Genomic DNA, 19,536 nt, shown 5'->3' on the forward strand with positions numbered 1-19,536 from the left:
TGGCTTTATCCAACAGCATTTATTTTTCTAGATTGTGGGTCAGTTGGATTTTGCCTCCAAGCTTCAGATTGGGCTCAGGTTGGCTTCATGTTTCTTGTTCTGGAGCCTTCCAGAGAGGACATTAGGTGGTGAGCCAGAGTGGGTGCAGGAGCAAGCACATTGAAAATCCCTCACGTTCCATTGTCCAGAGGGTTCCACATAGCCAAGCCCAAAAGCCTGCCACTCAGATGCTCATTTCCCTCAGATTTAGTAATTAAAAAGTACGGTTTTCTTTCTTTCCTTCTTAATAAGGCTCTTGAGGATATTAGCAGAGAATAAAACAGATGTGAGTTCCTGACTTCTGCTTGGAATTTTCTTTCCTTTACATAAAGTTTTGATACCTGCCTTTTTTTTGAATAACCATTTGAGAGAGTAAAACTTTTCTCTGCATGTGTATGCCCATGACATACATTCATTCGTCAGAGCTCTTGTTCTGTACTAGGCTCTGGAGCCATTGGAGAATGACAGCCCTAACTCCGTGTGCGGGCAGCTTCACTCTCCTGGCCCCTTTGTATATAAAATGAGTCTGTACTTAACTGTCATTGAGGTTTCAAGTGCAAGTCTACATAGGTGTGGGGTAGGACCTGGGAATCAATCTAGTTTTTAGATATTCCCAAGGAAAGTTATGACCAACCTAGATAGCATATTCAAAAGCAGAGACATTACTTTGCCAACAAAGGTCCATCTAGTCAAGGCTATGGTTTTTCCAACGGTCATGTATGGATGTGAGAGTTGGACTGTGAAGAAAGCTAAGTGCCGAAGAATTGATGCTTTTGAACTGTGGTGTTGGAGAAGACTCTTGAGAGTCCCTTGGACTGCAAGGAGATCCAACCAGTCCATTCTGAAGTAGTTCAGCCCTGGGATTTCTTTGGAAGGAATGATGCTAAAGCTGAAACTCCAGTCCTTTGGCCACCTCATGCAAAGAGTTGACTCATTGGAAAAGACCCTGATGCTGGGAGGGACTGGGGGCAGGAGGAGAAGGGGACAACAGAGGATGAGATGGCTGGATGGCATCACTAACTCAATGAATGTGAGTCTGCGTGAACTCTGGGAGATGGTGATGGACAGGGAGGCCTGGCGTGCTGCGATTCATGGGGTCACAAAGAGTCGGACATGACTGAGCGACTGAACTGAAGATAGACCTTGGATTCGTTATGTTTGGGGACCAGTGTGTGCCTCAGTGTTTCTTAACTCTGACTGTGTGAATGGCACCTTTGGAGCTTATTTAAAAGAAAATAATGCCTGCAGCAATTTTAGGCAATCCCTGGAAATAGGGTCTGGGTATCACAATTTTTTTTCAAGTTATTTTTTGTAGGAACATCATGGCTTTAAAGGTCATTTGCTATTTTAATATGCCCCAGGTTTCGGAACTGTGGCACTAGATTGTCTCTTTAAGGTTTCATTTATATCTGACCTGAGTTTTAGAGTAATTTTGGACTACAGTCTTTACAGCTTTTTTCTCCTTTGAGGAAGAGGCTCTCCATACTTGTGGTCCCAAGCTAGCATTCAGTTCTTCGTAAGCCTTAGTCTTACAAAGTGCGTAGTCGTGGTCTTACTGGTGGACTGACACTGAGATAGTTTAGGCCGTTGTCTCAGCGGTTAGGTTACTTAGGCAGCAGTTTGAGAAGGGGGCAGGTATTTGAGATGTAGAGTTCAGCTAAGGTTTTCTAAGTTAAAGCTAGAATGTAGAGGAAGGCTGTATTTCCCTGATAACTTCAAGACAAGTGTACTGTACAGATTTCATTGAAGATGGAGATCTTTTTCACTCTTCCAGGAATATTCTGATTCATCTGCAGAGAGTACACAGGTCCAGATTCAAAAATATAAGGTAGTGCTATGAGTATAAATTGAAGTTATTCCAACAGAGTACATTGGACTTGTAGGAGATAAAATCTCTTGTTAACTCATGGTCACTTGTTTCCTCTGCTGCAACTCCACCCCAACCCCACACCCACACCGATCCTGGTTATTTGTCAGACCTTTGGGCAGTGTCACTTGGCTTTTATTTCCTCTTTTGTCAGTGAGTATAGTTGCAAGTGGGTTGATTTTATTTTATTTATTTATTTTTTTGAGTGGTTAAATAGGTAATGGTTTCCTTCGTATTAGCCTTATTCTGATACATTAATATTTGGTTGTATGGGGTCTTAAGTTTCTTGGTTTGTGGTTTTGGTGTAAGTTGATGCAAAGCACATGTGACCAGTCCTCTCAGAGGCAGCAACTGGAGTGGAGTACCTGGGTGGGTTTACAGACGTTCATTGCTTTTGAGCCATTAAGTCTTGAACTGAAAATTCTTTCTTAACTACCTGGTAATGGGCCATTGGCTATTTGGGGTATAGCTTCATGTAAGTGGGAAAACTTGTGCCAGTATCCAGCTATCTCTTTCTTTTAAACAATTTGTTGAGCTATTTTAAACTCTGGACCCTCTCTTCTGTAGCCCATGGATTTCTTGGATTGTTGAGATTAACTCCGCCTCATGGTGAATTTAAGTTAAAACTGACAGTGACTCTAGGTGTCACTGTATGTGGGTGTATTTTTTTCCTCTGGCTCCTGGGCCTGTGGGATCTTCGTTTCCCAGTGAGGGATCGTACCCATATCCCCTGCAGTGGAAGTGTGGGGCCCTCACCACTGGTTTTGATGTTGTTTAGTTGCTAAGTCATGTCCAATTCTTCGCGGCCCTGTGAACTGTAACCCTCCCAGGCTCCTCTGGACCGCCAGGGACCTCCAGTGTGGGGTCTTGATGGCAGAAGGTGGGGAGAAGGCGGTGAGGTAGAAAGGAATAGTGACTGAGCCAGTTCCCTGGTGGATGAGGGAAATTTCTGAATTATCTAGGAGAAGTTAGGAGTCAGAATTTGTACCAGTCAGAATGTAAAAATCTAAGGTGGTGTGTGCTGGTGGGAAATAATTGCCCCAAATTATAAGACTGCACTAGCTGTGTGATTTTGTCAGTGAATGTCTGTTGGCTCCATTTGCTTCATCTGTAAATAGGAATAATGATAAATTCTACATATCAGGTGGTGAGTGTGAGAATTAAATTATGTCATATATGTGACTGTGTTCTCTAAACACATAAGTGCAATGCAAATATTAACAGCTACCAGATTTGCTTTGCACTGGGGAGAATTTAGGTTTATGTGAGGGCGTACTTACTAACACCATTGTGACATTGCTCCTGGGTGTATATTGGAGAGTTTGTGTTTGAGTAATTATAGGAGTACAGATTCACTGTTTATATAGAGCTAAGGCGGTAGAGCTCCAGGTAGTTTAGAGCTTTCTTTAAGAAGAATCTAAGTGCTCGCTTCGGCAGCATATACACTAAAATTGGAACAATACAGAAAAGATTAGCATGGCCCCTGCGCAAGGATGACATGCAAATTCGTGACGCGTTCCATATTTTTTGATTTGGGAGAATGGCATTGAAACGTATAATATCATATATGAAACGAATCACCGAAAAAAAAAAGAATCTAAGATCCAAGCTTCTCAATTTCATAGAAATACTTCATGTTCATAGGGCGTGTATCCCAGGAGCTAGATATGCTTCGTCTCTGAAGTTGCTTTCCTTCTCAGACACTCAGGAGGCAAGAATACGTTAAAAACCCCCTCTGAAGATCAGGTCAGCCATGCAGCTTCCCTCCGTGCCCCAGAATTACCAGGACTCTTGTCCCAGGTTGGCCAGATCCCTGAAGCTAAGCGTGAAGATTTTGCTGGTCCAAGCCGTTTTGTGAATATCAAGGGATAAGAAAATGGCAACCCACTCCAGTGTTCTTGCCTCGAGAATCCCAGGGACGGGGGAGCCTGGTGGGCTGCCGTCTATGGGGTCGCACAGAGTCGGACACGACTGAAGCGACTTAGCAGCAGCAGCAAGAACTATTCAGGAACATAATTAAGAACTCAAATCTCCCCCATACTTTTGTGTGATGTCAGTTTTACATGTTCATTTAGTACTAAGAGGCCCTCTGTTAGTGGGATGGATGCGGATGGTTCTAATAAGAATGAAAGTCAGGGAGGGGAACTGAACACACCAAGAAGAAGAGAAATTACATTGAGCTGTGTGGGTGTGTTGGGGAGAGGAAGGGTAGGAGGTTAAATCAGGAAAGGCTTCTTGAAAAAGGTGAAAGATGGGTCTGATTTGGACATGCAGAGATACACAAGGCTGGAGGGGTCAGGTGGATGAGTGTGGATTTCTGAGAGGAAGGAAAGGAGACAAAGAAGAGAGGCACCTGGCATGTTGGAGTAGACAGGAGCCCAGGTTAGGGATGGGTGTAGTATGAAGAGAGGTAGCTCTTAGGGGCCCCCACAAACATCTGAGTGTTAGAGAGGGAGCACTAATCACTCCAGGAGGGCTCTAGTTATTGAGGTTCATAAAAGAAATGGAACGTACTTTTTGGTAAAAGAATAGCGATGTTTACTGACTACAAGTAGCGATGTTTACTACTACTGTGTGCTTGCACTGTGTTGAACCCACAGTATTATCATATTTAATGCTCAGAACAGCCCTGTGAGATCTATGCTGCAAGTAACTGCTTTATGGGGCTTCCCAGGTGGCTCAGTAGTAAAGAATCTGCCTGCCAAGCAGGAGACACAGGGCAGATAGGTTCAATCCCTGGGTCAGGAAGAGCCCCTGGAGTAAGAAATGGCAACCCACTCTAGTGTTCTTGCCTGGAAGACTTAATGGACAGAAGAACCTGATGGACTACAGCCTGTGGCTGAGCACACATGCAACTTTGTTTTACAGATAAGGACTCTGAGACTTCAGTATTAACATCTCCAACCAGAATTAGAACTCAGGTCTATCTGATTCTGGAACCTGTGTGCTTAACCACACATACATTGTGAAAATAAAATGTATGTGACCAATTACAAAGCTGAAAAACTGTAGTTCAAGCATCGTGTAATGCGGAGGGCAAGCATGGCAGTACAAAAGGCTTTATCTGTAATGGCAGGTTATTGGGTAGGACCTTCTGGGGAAGGTGACTTTAGGAACAGTTCTGGCTTGACAGAATGATTCCCTTTTCCTTTGCATAGATTTAGAGGATCTTGAGGTGCCTTCGATTTTGTATAGTCTGCCTGTAGTCCCTGCTCAACTGTAGAGATGTGTTTTGTTTTGTTTTGTTTTTTCATCATAGCAGCCCTGTGGGTTGGCAGAGCAGGGTCTGTTGATGAGAAAGCTGGACTTTAGAGAGTAACCAAGGCCAGGGAGGTGATGGGGGTACCATGAGACCTGGTGCCGTGCTGTGCTAAGCCACTTCGGTCGTGTTTGACTTTGCAACCATATAGACTATAACCCACCAGGCTCCTCTGTCCATGGCATTCTCCAGGCAAGAATACTGGAGTGGGTTGCTGAGCCCTCCTTCAGGGGATCTTCCTGACCCAGGAATCAAACCCATATCTCTTACATCTCCTGCATTGACAGGCAGGTTGTTAACCATTAGTGCCACATGGGAAGCCCATGCTCTTTTTTTTTTTAAACTAACTCAGAGAATGACCTTTAGAATCACACCATTGTTTTCCATATATCTAGCATGGGCCTGATTAGGAGAAAGGAACTCTATTACTAGATTACAAAATTCTCATTAGCTTGACCCAAATAAAGGAAAAGCGATTGGAATTCTGGGGCTGCATCTCTCCAGAGTTCCTCACTCTGTCCTGAGTTTACGTAGTGAGCATAGACTTGGTCTGTGTTTGTATTAGTGCTTTTACTTGGTCTTTAATGGGACCCCCTAAGGGAGGGAAGATAGATGACATCACTTGCCAGATGGCAGGACTGAAGTACACAGCTTCGGCTCTGTCACTGACTTGACCTTCGGCCTTAGACAAGTACCATAAGCCTTCTGAGCTTTGCATGCTCCTCTGTGAAATAAAAGTATTCTGTTACCTGAAAGATGTGAGGGTTAAATAAAATGCTATATGTGAAGCACTTAGCATGGTCCTGGGCAAGTAGTAGATACTCAGGAGTAAATGGGATGAATTGAAGCTCTCATCACCATTGGCTCACTTTGAACCAGGGCCAGGGAACCCTCTTGGCTTCTGGGTCTTGGGCTGCTGTGAAAAAGGGGGCTTCAGCCCCACTGCCAGGAATAGGAAATCCTTGCAGGGAGCTCGGGCGTATTGTCACCCCACCTCACACCTGACCTGCTCTGGGGCAGGGCTGGCTGGCTGTCCTCGGTGCCAGGCCCACAGTGGAGCCTTAGTGCAGCTTCCTGGACCTCCTTTGTAAAAGCTCTATAAGATCTGCACTGGTCTAATGGGGGAGGGATGTTTGGCTTGATTCTGAGTCTCTTACTCATTTAAGAACTGCCACTTCTTGTCTATTGCTTGAGTATTTCACAGCTGTTATTGGTGTCAGGGAGTTCGGTGGATCCCTTGGCAGCTTGTGAGGTGGGCAGGCACCTGCGAGCTCACTTGCCTCATGTGAGAATGACTTCACCCTGGGACGCCATTGATAGTTCTCTTGTCTGCTCCTGTAAAATTCCTCTGTCTTAAAGGCCAATTTCTTTTAAGATCAATCTTTCCTTAACCTGTAAGATTCTTGAACCCTGATAAATGTAATGTTTTGCTTCTAGCTTGCATTATGGTGTTTGATCTTACCTCTTCGTTTCTCCCATGGTAGGTGATATCTCTCCTGGGAAAAGCTCTGGATTGGGAGTTGGAAGTGCAGGTTCTAGCTGGGGCATCAGAATTTCCTTGGACAAGTTGCTGTACCTTTTTTGAGCCTCAGTTTCTCCATGTGTAGATAAAATGGTGTTCAACTCCTTTTTGGTTTGTATCTTTTTAGCAGTAGGCCTCTTTTATTCCAAGTAAAATCTTGCATAGAGCCGTGTTACAGAGACCGAAAATGTGTCATGGGGAACAGAGCTGCTGTGACTTAAGCAAGTAATTTTAAAGAGAAACAGTATGGAATAAAAAGAAAAATACATATACTTTGGAGTAGAGGGAACCTGAGTTCGACTGTGTCAGTAACTAGCAGTGTTAGAGCAAACTAAGACTTCACTTTTTCAATAATTACACATTTGTAAGTTGAGCCAATAATACCTGCTGAGTTTTTAGCAGAATTGTCATAAAGATCAAGAATAATGTATCTTCATCCCCCAGTGAATGTTCTGTCAGACAGAAGGACAAAGATTGGTCTGTTACCGAATTACTCTCATAGAAGAGCATCCAATTTTATATTATTCGTGGGTTCAAATGGTAAGTCACCCAGTGTGATTTATTCTTGAGCTTAGGCATTTGTTCACTTCAGGAAACACTTGTTTATATATTGTTCATTTTGCAGGAGGCCATTATAGAGACTCTAGAGCCAGCCTGCCTGGGTTTGAAGCTTGCCTCTACTGTTTACCTGCTGTGTAATCTTGGGCAAGTTATTTGATATTTTCTTGTGGGGATAATAATGCCTACCTCCTCAGGAGTTTTGTTTTTGTTTTTTAAACTATGGTGACAAATTCCTGTCCAGTCCTGTGGAAAGAGAAACGTTAGAGCACAGGTTGGAGGGAGAGTCTGGTGTGTAGCACCAGTGATAACAGCTCAAAATTTAGCAGGTGGCTCGTCTGTCCCCAGTAGCGTATTTCTGCATTCTGGTTGTAGAAATCTTTTCTGCCTCATTCAAACGTGCTGTGTGTTTGTTCAGTTGTTTTTTAAATAAATGTTAGCAGGCACAGGTTTGGGCGAGGGTCTTGTATACCTAGAAGAAATAGGAAATTAGTCCCTCATTTTACATATGGAGCAGGGGAGGATATAAGCTTCACTAACAAGCCATAGCATATGTGGTGGCAGAACCAACTTGGATCCTATACATCATTCAGGACTTTGTCCCTGTTACACAACAAAGGACTCACTTTTTAGAAAGACCAGATAAACAGTTCTTATTAATGAAAAGTAACAAAACATAGTATTTAATAATTTACAGGGAAACAGGAAGTCTGAGGGTATGGGGTTTTCCCCCAGAGGTTGTGGGCCATTAGATTCTCTTACGTGCTTAAAAGACTGAAAGTGAGGTGGAACTGTCACACAGGACTCAAGTGGTCAGAGTTTTTGAGCCAGGGCTCACAAGGGAGGGGATTTCTGATGTGCAGTGTGCGTGGCTGATGGAATGGTATTCTCAAATGATACACATGCTACTACCTTACCAGAAGTGGGAACTTATTCATCTGACTGGAAATTTAGGCTCAGAGTAGCTAAGTCAGTTGCCCAAGATTCTGCAGCTTCAAAATAATGAAACCATGTTTCAGCTCCAGAGCTGTCTGATTCCAAAAGCCAATGTGTTTCCTACAAGACATGCTTGCCCACTTCAAGTGAGAATGAACATTCTCAGGAGGGTTGAGCTCCAGTTGGAGCCACACCTTTGGAGGACCTCTGTAAAAAGAGAAAGTTCCAGAGCCTGAGGCATGCTGCATTGCCCTGTTTTTCCCCCTAGAGTGAGTGGGTGTGTAGATGTCCACCGTGTGGGTTCCTCAAGGTAGGAAGAGAGTGCATCTACCATTCGGAGGCAGAGGCTGCTCCCGAGGGTGGAGCAGAGTTCTTCAGGTGGCTTTTGATGGGACTGGTCTTAATACCAGGTTGCATCTGTTCAGGTCAGGTGATCAGTGCTGGGCTGATAGTGATAGATGACCCTGTCCCCTAAATGACAACTGGAAGGGCCTTTAGAGATTATTTAGACCAACCCTCTCATTGTGTGTGTGCGTGTGTGTGTAAATGCGACAATTGAGAGATAATTCACATACTATACAGTTTAAGGTGTACAAATTCGGTGGTTTTTTTTTCCACCTTATTTTGAGATAGAATTAACATATGGCCCTGTATAAATTAGGTGTGCAGTGTATTGCCTTGACTTACATGCAACATGAAATGATCGCAGTAAGTTCAGTGAACATCACCTCATACAGATAGAAAACATTTTCTCCTTTGTGATGGGAACTCAGGATGTACTCTCCTAACTTTCATATATAACGTACGGTGGTGGTAGTTTTATTTGTCATGCTGTACATTACATCCCTAGTACTTATAACTGAAAATTTCAGTGATTTTTATATATTTGTTCAGTTGTGCTACTGTGACCTTTTTATTTGGTTGTTCTACACGGCATGTGGGATCTTAGTTCCCTTATCAGGAATCAAACCCACATCCCCTTCAGTGGAAGAGTGGAGTCTTTGACTGGACTATCAGGGAGGTCCCGAGGACGTTTTCTTTGCCTCAGAAAGAAACCCTGAACTCTTGCTATCGCCGCCTGAGCCCTCCTCCTGCCCCCAGTGCCTCCATTTCTAAGCAACCACTGATACTACTTCTCTTCCTATAGATTTGCCTATTCTGGACATTTCATATAAATGGAATCGTACAGTTCTGTGTGCTCTTATTTGATTGGTTTCATCAGTTTAATGTAATGTTTCCAAGGTTCACCCGTATTTTAGCATATATCAGAAATTCATTCCCTTTTATGGCTAATATTCCGCTGTATGGACATTTTGTATAATTCATCCATCACTTGATGGACTCTTGTTTCCACCTTTTGGCTATTATATATAATGATTTTGTGTTTGTGTAGATGTTTTGTGTGGCTTCTCAATTTTCAGGCAGACAGATTGAGTAGGGTGATTTTCTCCATTCCCAGTGCTTTGCCCAATGTGTTCTGTGGCTGGAGGAGGCTGCTGTACCATCCACTTGACTAGGATGGTAATTAATTGTGAGGAAAAGGTCCGTCTAGTCAAGGCTATGGTTTTTCCAGTGGTCATGCATGGGTGTGAGAGTTGGACTGTGAGAGTTGGCTGAGTGCCGAAGAATCGATGCTTTTGAACTGTGGTGTTGGAGAAGACTCTTGAGAGTCTCTTGGACTGCAAGGAGATCCAAGCAGTCCATCCTAAAGGAAATCAGTCCTAAATATTCATTGGAATGACTGATGCTGAAGCTGAAACTCCAATACTTCGGCCACTTCATGCAAAGAGTTGACTCATTGGAAAAGACCCTGATGCTGGGAGAGATTGGGGGCAGGAGGAGAAGGGGACGACAGAGGATGAGATGGCTGGACGGCATCACTGACTCGATGGAGATGAGTTTGAGTGAACTCTGGGAGTTGGTGATGGACAGGGAGGCCTGGCGTGCTGTGATTCATGGGGTTGCAAAGAGTCGGACACGACTGAGCGACTGAACTGAACTGGAGCATATAGGGATTTATGGAAGAATTGAGATTATTTTTAGTTTTAGGGCCTTCTGTTCCTCCCTTCAGGTAGACTATAAAGTGGCATGATACTTTCCACTGACCCTTAGCGTAACTCTGGGCAAATGACTTGACTTCTGTAAGCCTGCGTTTTCCTGTTTGAAAAGTAGAATCAATTCCCACCTTGCCGTGTTAAGAACAGCAGTATAGATAAAGTATCAGCATAATTCCTGGGTGTCTTAAGTGGTACCATTATTTGGGAAGATACTGGAGGGGCTAAGGAAAATGGCCACAAGGGGGACCTGTAGTGCTCCAGAGCAGCCACTAGATGGCAGAGAAACAGCAAGAAAAGTTTGGTTGGTGACGCAGCTGAGACTTCCCAAGGTGTCTTGAGTGGAAAGAGTACAAAGTCTCGAGCTGCTGAAAACAGAGCCCACTGCCCACAGTGTCTTGCCACTTGTACCTGCAGTCAGTGCTTCAATTCTAAGACCCCGTACTGCCCTCCAGAGCCAGTGATCTTGCTTCTCATATCTCAAAATAACTGAGTATCTTTCAGTTAACCTTCACCCAAGCATCAGTCTTCTCCACCCACCCACTCCTTTTTTTTTCTTTCTTAAAATTGGATCATGAACCGAGCCTTTATGCAGGCTCTGTCTTTGGGGACCTTGCAGACGTGTGTAGATAGATATGTTCTGTGTAGACGTGCTCTGTCTGTACCTACAGCAGCATCGGATTTGGTCTGCCAGAGAGGAGTGAAACATCTGTGTGGGGCATGGGAGCTGGAGGGAACTGGTTTATTTCAGGCCTTTGGGGCTTGGCAGGAATATGTGTAAGCAGAGAACTCCTTAAGGCTGTGTACTGAGACTATTAGATGAGATGACCTCCACATCCTCTTTGGGTTCTGAGTCTAGATGGCCGGAATGGGTGGGTAATGGGAGTTTTCAACTTTTCCCTGGGGCATTCAGAAAGATTTCCTACTGCTTGTTTTCTCCTAGTGACATTTTCCTCCCAAGGAAGGAAGTTTATATCTAGCGGAGTTGAGGCTCTTCATTTTGGCAGCGCTCACGAGTAGAAGATGGAAAAATCAAGGAGTTAGTGGCAGGTTGGTGGGATCCTGGGGCTGGAAGTAGTCTTGAAAGGTTATATCCATAACCTTGCATACGGGCTTATGAATGTCTGAATTAGAAGGAAGCTGAACTAGTCCTGGGGCCCCTACAGCCAGAGTGAGAGGGTCTTGGGCAGGCCTGAGGCTTAACCAGATCCTGGCCATTTCTCATCAGGCCTGGCCCTTCGGTTCACTGGAAGCCAGTTGGCTCTGTGTCCAATCTTATGTCTCTGTCACCTTTTCTTAACCTGCGTGTGAGCCTCTCCTTGTATCCAGCATGGTGTCAAGCACATAGTGAGTTCAGATATTTGAACAGAAGAAAGTCAGGAAGAGGAAGAGGGAGCCAGGAATGCAAAAGAAACCAACAGGGGAAGAAACATGTATGGGGTCATAATATCATCTGTTTGTAAAGCTGTTGATAAAACACTTTCACGTTCATCTTCAGAAAAGCCTGTGAGGCAAGTAGACCAGGTATTTATTTTACAAAAGGAGAAAACTGGCGTAGGGTTGGGCTTCTGTGAGATTGACAGACCGAGTCAGAGTCTTCTGGCTCTGAGTCCGGTGCGCCCTCTCCTCAAGGCCCCACGTCCGCATAGACGATACCCCCTTTCCACTCGGCGGCTCCTGCGGTCAGGAAAGCTAGGGCCGGCGTTCCACTGATGTACGCAGTGGGTGGGGCTCATCCTCAGCACTGCTCACGTCCCTTTTCCCTCGTGAAGCCGCCTTCCCCTGGGATAGGTGGTGGTTGTCACTTGGTCAGACTGAGGTAGAAATGACTCAGGGGAAACCAGGCTGGCAACTGCTGTTTTGGCTTCCAGATTCAGCAGTCTGGGTTTTGCTTCCTTCATGAGTTTTTTCCCTTCAGATGTTAAAGGGTAAACAACCTTGTTTTGAGACTGGGAAACTGGACGATAGGAAAGAAGGAGCATTAAAAGGGTTGCAGGGTGGTTTTAAAATTAACATGGAGGCTGTAGGCGTTGGAGTAAAACACATCTAGGTTTCAAACCATCTGCTCTTGAATACCTGTGACTTTGGACAAGCCCATTAGGCCACTCTCAGCTTCCTCTCAGTTTCCTCTTAAAATTGACCAACGCCCTTGTTAGAGGGCTGGGGAGGATCGGAGATGGGGTATGGGGAACGGCCTGTGTGCTTCCCCAGGACAGATCCTGGGTTGTCTTCTGCTCTGGGAAGCTGGGAGCAGGAATCCCAGGCCTGGTTCTTGGGAAGCTCACCCCAGAGGTATAGAATCTGTTGCATTTGTCCTTTCCCAGGAGAAGGGGGAGGATGTCTTTAAACTTCTTGCTGGCTGCTGGGCCCTGGGACAAAGGGGAGACAAGCCCCAGGGCTGAGACAATCATGTCTTTATTATCTCAGATGTCTCAGGCCTGTCCCCCGCCTGGAGATATATGGCCAGGAAGGCTAGCTGCATGGCCTCGGCGCGATTCCAGGTTCTCGGAATGTCTGGCTGTTTTATAGCAAACAAGATCACGCACAACAGCCCAGCATCCAGGCATCTCCGCCCCAGCAAGTTCTTTCTCTCTGCCAGCTTGTAAAACAGTGGGACCTACAGCAGTGTGACACAGGCCCCATGCCTCTTGGGGTCCCAGCAGCCTGGTACAGGGCAGCAGTCCTGGGCAATGGTGAACCCATCTAAGACTCTGGGCACAGGGCCAGCAGTGCAGGCCTGGCCGTACCCAGGGACAGTCTTTCAGGCCAGGCCCTGCCTGGCTCAGTCCTCACTTGGAAGCTCTGGGCTGCCCTGATTCTAGCCCACTTCTCTCCCTTTTGACCCCTGGGGAGCAGCTGTAGGGAGCCACTGAGAAGGCTTGTTTACAGATGCATTTGGCACGGGCTGGGGAGACCAGCAGTGATGAGTCCTTGAGTTCCAGCTTCCAGCTGCTCCCAGGTGTTGGGGAGCCTTGCACTCTGGGCCCTGAAGAAAGAGTCCTCAGTGTTGTGTTTGGCTGAGGCTTCGGGAACTTGGAGATGAGGAGACCAGGAGACAGTGGGTCAGATGGCCGTCAGGGCATCATTTATAACAAAGCCACGTGGGCTGGCCCTTTGGGAGGCCTTGTGCAAGAACCAGGGCTTGGAGGGCCAGGCCGGGGCTTTTCTTGGGGGCCCTGAAAGGGGAATGGGCTCCTGCAGTCCTGGGTACTGGTGGATGGAGATGCTTTAATCTACTCTCTTAACTCCTTTGTGCTGGAGAAGGAACCGAGAGGAACAGCCATAAATCTGTAGCTTTTCAGAGCTTCCAAGGGTTCGAACCCCTGCTCTGCTGTCCTTTATCAGGCCAGCAGCCCACTGTGCGGCCGTCTAGGGCTTGGCAGATGTCTGTGTTGCATTTTCTTCTAGAATGCATGCCTCGGGTCACTTGACATTTATTCAGTGCTTTCTGAAACCCTCCTGCCCCATGCCACATAAAATAGAAGATCCAGATCTCTGCCTGAATCAGGAGCTCACAGTCTGAGGGGGAGAATGTGAGCATTAGAAGCAACAGCGTGTGTGACACAGTGGATCTGCACAAGGGGCACCCACCCGTTCTCTACTGCAGCGTGTCCCCTGCCAGCTGCAGTCTGGGGTGTGCACCCTGATGCACCCCGCCCAGCGAGTCTCCGCCTGGCGAGCATTCTCTGCCGTTAGCAGCAGTCGTGATGGCTCCTGGCTGAGCACCCGCTGTGTTGTGTGGCAGGCAACATACTAAGTGCCTACGTGCTTTACCTTCACAGCAGCTCAGTGGATCCCTGAGGAAGCAGGTGAAACGACTTACGCCAGGGACGCAGCTGGGACACGGTGGAGCTGGGATTTATTTGACTCCAGAGCTTTTGACCATTAGACTTCCCTGGAGAGGAAGTATTAGAATAGCCAGGGGACAAGTGGTGTATGTAATGTGAAGTGCTTATTTAAGTCACAAGATTTATTTTGAAATGTCAGATAGAACTAACAAAGCAAGGGTGTTTTGTTGCTCAAAGGCAGGGGGCATAGGTTAAAGGTTGGGAACCCCTTTCTTGCTAATGATCTGAGCCCTCTCCTGGGTGAACTGGACAGAGCTCTTACCCTTGAGGGCAAGTTGGAGGGGAGTCACCTGCCTTTCCCCTCGCCATGCTGGGCTCCTGCTATCAGGTGAAGCCTGTCAGGCTTGCAGACAGGTGCCTGAGCAGCCTGGAGCCCAGGAATCATGTTCTGTACTGAGCTTCCCCTGGTGCTGAGAGGAGAGGGCTGAGTGTGTGTGTGTGTGTGTATGGCGGGGGTAGGGGGTGGCTTTGGTACCTGGTCAGATGGGAAGGGGAGAACAAGCATCCCAGGTCACACTGAAGGGAGTGTGGCAGAGAGCTCACTCACTGGACCCCAACCTCCATCACGGTCCAGTTCAGTAGGCTCTGAGACGGCACCGATGGGGAAGCTGAGATTCTGGGGCTAGCGTCTCTGAGGCCGCCCAGCTAGCGAGAGGGCTTGAAGACGATCAGTCCCAGGCCCGTGCGGCTCCAGCTCAGGCCCTGTCCACCGCGCGGTACCTGTTCTCTCGAAGCATGATTCTGAAGTCACCCTTACTTAACCCCCTTCTGATTCGAATGAGTGCTCTGCCCCCCGCCTCCTGGACTGAAGCAGCCTCAGTTCATTGCAGCAGCCCTGCGTCCTCCTGGTCACTTCTCTGGACCCCGTCCAGTTTTGTGATGAATCAGAGGTACAGCAGCGCACCCTGTCCTGGCTGTTATAGCCATCAGCTATTCCTGAAACTTCCCAGGTGGCTCCAGCCGCAGTCCCAAGAAGGAAGAGGAGGAGGCCCGGGCTGCAGGAGGTGCTGAAAGGTGGGAGGAGGAGGGATGAGGAGACACCCAGGGGATTCTTGTGTCGTCCGAACCTGATGGCACCGGGAACCCACAGTGCCATCCCCTGCACCCCAGCAAACGCCCTTCCTCATTCTTGAAGAAACAGCCAGGGTGCTGGCCGAGGAAGACCCTCAGCATCCTTTGTTGCCCTTCCCAATCCACAAAGCGCTTCCCCACTCACTGCTTCCCGAGAGCCACGGTGGTGGGGGCACGGGGCGGGAGGCTGTACAGGAAAGAGGCTTTGGAGTTAGCCATGAGTCTTGCTCTCTGCTACAGGTGAGACGGAGAGGTGACTAACCTGCTTCAGATGCCACAGGCAGCCAGCCGTGGAGCTGGAATGAGAGCTCCATGTCCCGGGGTCTAGAAGGAGGCCTCACGAGACCAGAAGGGAGAAGCAGCATCCACAGGACTCTGGTTCAGTGCTGGTTAAAGTCCTGTCTAGGAATCTGCTTGTTTCTGTGTACTTGTAATCTGTTTATTTTCCTTCCGTTTCCTAGTAAAAGATCTTCCTGAAAAATACCTCCCTTTTTGGCTGAACTGAAGGGGAAAAGGACTCATCTATACCTTGGTCCAGGCTAGAAGCTCTAGAGCCAGGTGTTGGAGCAACCCATTGAGTTTAACGCTGTTTGTGGTGGGCAGGATGCTGACAGGCTCTCTGGCAGGCTTGGAGCCAGGCCTAAAGTCTTCAGCCATGCTAGCCAGGGCAGGGGGTAGTGGGCCAGGCTGCTGTTTCCAGCCGTGGCTTTGTCAGCCCTAGCAGAGTGACACCATTCTGTCCTCAGAGTGACACCTTCCTCATTCTCTGCCCCAGAGAAAGCTGTCTACAGAGCAAAGTGTAGCTTCCCGGCAGAGGGGCAGAGTTGAGCTGAGCCCAGCTAGAGACGGATAGTGCTGTTTTGTGGGGAGGGGTCGGCCCAAGACTGAGGCTCTTTGGCACAGGAAGCACCAAAGGTGGGTCTAGGCCAGCAATGGGGATGAGGAAAGATGAAGAGGCTTGCGGGTGGAACCGGAGGGGTGCCCGGTGACACAGTATATCCTGCCCGGGAGCCTGGAGGTCTGGTCTCTGGCTGTGGGCACGTCTTCCCTTCTGTGGGCCTCAGTGTCCTTGTTTGTAAAGTGGGGATAAATCCTGCACTTGCCTCCCAGCTGGTTTATCCGACAGGAGGTATTCTGTTGTGTTATTCGCTTGTGACTGTGACACACGGGAGCGCTGGTAGGCTGTATTAGTGGGGCCTGACTGCAGCCAGGCAGTGTTCAGTCAGTGGCGATCGTGTGGGGTATTGGTGATACGCAGAGCGTCCCAAGGGGCCTGGCCAGGCCATGTCACTCCCCAAGCTCCGAGGAGGCTGTGCTTTCCTGATGCTACAAAGTCCCTGGGTACCTGGGGGATGCAGAACCAAACTGAGGATAGAGGGGTTAGCTCAGAGAGGAGACGCTCCCAGGCTGCAGGCTGGTGAAGGTGGAGCTGGGCTGGAAAGAAGCGAGGCTGCAGGAGTAGGGCCTTGTCTCCGGGCTCACCCAGTGGTTGCTGGCTTGAACCAGGACCAGTCTGTGCCAAAGCTTGGTCTGGATCCCTCCTGCCTCTCTTGGCGCCATCTCCGCATCTATCAATCTCTGGGCCTCAGGTGGCTTCTTCTGGGTCCCCATTTGCCTTTTCAGTTGTGGGGTTTTGCCATGGCCTTGCCAGGCTGGGGGAGTGGCTGATGGGGCTGGAGGCTGGCCCTGCTCTAAGGTCACATGCAGTCGGTTCTCTCACTAGACCAGGAGTCCCCTGAGGGCAGGGTCCAGGTGTGAATTGTCTCTGGTCTCCCATGTCCATCGCGGAGCCTGTAATCCCTGCATCCCGACCAGAGGGCTCAGCCCCTGCTGGCCTCGGTTGTTGGGCTGGCAGAGTTGGCCCTCCTCCCTCACAGGTGGCATGGGTGGGAGTGGGGGTGGGCACCGAATCAGAGTATATGGCTCCTTGTGTCCAGCTTCCTCTTCCTGGCTGGCCCAAGGCTTGGGAACAGTGGCTGCCTTTCTGGGGCAGCTGGGGCACCTGGCCAGAGTATTCTCTGTCGGGCACTCTCAGCTCTTCAGCAAGCCCCGGTCCTCCTCTTAACCTAGAGAAGGCCCCGGGTTATTGGTGTTGTTCTTGGCGGACCACCGGGCCCCTCAGCAAACAGGGAGGCGAGTGTGCACCCGGCCTGGGCCTGTTTGTGTTGGCCTCGCCAGGCGGGGGATTAGCTCAGCTGGGCTGCTAATTGCCTCCGAAGTGCCGGCCGGGATGCTGACAAGGGCTGGGCCTCCAGGCCCCTCCTCCCCAGCAGGCACGATGCCAGGCCTGGGGGCCTGGCCCAGAAGGGCCCCCTTCTCTCCCCTGTCAGCGCCTGCTTGGCCTGGACCCTTGAGAGGCGGGCAGGGGGTCAGCAGGGCTGGCGGCTCAGGAAGGGATGGGGGGAGATGCCTATGAAGTCATCGCCTGGGCCAGGCCAGGCCACCCTGCCCCCCTCCCCCACATCCCATAGACCTTCTTGAGTCAGACGCCTTCTCCTGAAGCTCAGCATTTTCTCGTCTTACTAGGAAGCTGCTGGAGTCCTCTGCCGAGATGCCTTCTGGTCCCTCAGCACCTTCCTCTCTCCTGGTGTCTTCTGTTACTGTGTCTGCCCTCCTACCCTCTGCCTTTTCCTCACTCAGCCTTTCTCGGCTCCTCTCAGTTGCTCAGAACTGTATACTTCCTTCTCTTCATTTTCCTGTGTTCTATGGCTCTTAAACCCTGCCTCTGGTCTCCCCAAGACTTCCTTGGGCCACTGGCTGTCCAGAAAGAGCTGAGAAGGAAGTCTGCTTTAATCACAAGCTTTCCAGAACGCTTCAGGCCTGAGTCTGAGGACATCGTCAAGGATGGATCTGGACATGGCCTTTGTGAGCTGACCGGGCCTAGGAGTCCTGGAAACCTTCCATCCTCAGAGGCGGAGCTGCTGGGCCCCACTGCCTAAGCTTCCTGCAGCTCCGACATGCTCCCCTCCACTCCTGACTGCCCTCCTTCACCGTCCTCCCTGTTCTAGTCCCGCGTCTCACCCTTGTTGGGACCTCGATCTAGCCTCTTCTCCTGGGGCCCAGGGGCAGCTTTACCACTGCTTGACTGCTCCAGGCTGTCTCGATCCCACTTTCCTGCCTGGGAATCTCCAACCTGAGCCGGCCGCCGGCATCTGAGCTCTGAGGGGCGGGGCCGAAGCAGGACCAGGACCCTGGGACACCTGCCTTCAGTGCTTGGCCTGATCCACAGTCCGCGCTCCTCCTCGGCTCATCCTCTGTCTGACCCCGTCAGTCTCAGAGCTACCTTAACTGCCCATGGCATTCCTGAAAAGGGAGTAATATTTATAGTAGTCACTGCCATTTGTTGAACTTCACATGGTTTATTTGACATCCCCAAGAAATAGATTCTATCATTATTTCATCCTATATGATGAATGAAGCTGGGGCAGGGGGAACAGCCCCATATCACAAACGAAGGAAATGAGTTCCAGAGAGGGGCAGTGCGTTGCTCAAGGCTCCATGTAGTGAAAAAGTGGCAGTGCTGGGATTCCAACCCAGGTCACTTGGATGGCAAAGCCTGGGTCCTTTTCCCGCTTCTAGAGAGTGCTTGGGCAGGGACATCTCCACTGCTTTGCTCCACCATCTTGGACCCTCTATCACCAAGGACTTGACCCTGATGTGAGCATGTGTCCTGTTCTGGACCCAGTCCCTTCCCCCAGTCCTTCACCAGTTTGTGTGTAGCCCTGCTATCCTGAAAGCACTTTGCTTCGGCCCTCTTATACCCACTGAAGTTTTGGAAAGCCAAGCACATCGTGGCCTCACTGTTCTCCAGGCTGGTGTGGATTCGCTGCACAAATCCACACCAGGGTGGGGATGGGGGTGGAGGACCATGGCCCCCTTGGTAAGGATGAGGACTTCATCCACTGGACGTGGGTTCCTGAGAGGCCGCCTGGGGCCTCGCCCACAGCTGTGACAGAGTTCTGTGGGGTTTTCCGTCCAGACTCCTCATCCTGACTGGGCTCCAATCTTGGAATTTACTTTTAGCCACAGGCCTTGAATACTTGTGTCCTTAGGCGGGAGCTAACTTCTTTTCCATTTGTCCCCCACCTCCTCAATCCCCACCACTTCACCAAACCCTCCTCTGACCCTTGTATCTGTCCCTCCTTTTCACATCAGTGCCCAAGAAGGGTTCTGAGACCTTGGATCAGGCCAAGGTTTGAACAGTTGAGAGTGGCTCAGTGAAATGCAGATACAGCCTCTGGGTGTTAAAGGTGAATTCCAGATAGCAGGCAGGTAGGTCCTTAGAGCCATCCAACCACTTACCCAGGAGAGGGAGCAAAGAGGGTCCCCATATCTAGAATTGGCTACTGTGTATCCACTTTTCCCACGTCCTTCCCCAAGTC

The 19,536-nt window shown here is 49.0% G+C and overlaps 1 non-coding gene across 1 annotated transcript; it reads left to right on the top strand.

The window, feature by feature from the left end:
- Positions 1–3,327: 3,327 nt before the first annotated feature.
- Positions 3,328–3,434, top strand: LOC147377340 (U6 spliceosomal RNA). Its single transcript, XR_015154033.1, has one exon. It is a non-coding gene; the product is annotated as a U6 spliceosomal RNA (small nuclear RNA).
- Positions 3,435–19,536: the final 16,102 nt, after the last annotated feature.

Source organism: Bos grunniens, chromosome 2, assembly GCF_055505025.1.
Source record: "Bos grunniens cultivar Pamir isolate PY7600 chromosome 2, Bosgru_T2T1.0, whole genome shotgun sequence".
NCBI classification, from domain to species: Eukaryota; Metazoa; Chordata; class Mammalia; order Artiodactyla; family Bovidae; genus Bos; species Bos grunniens.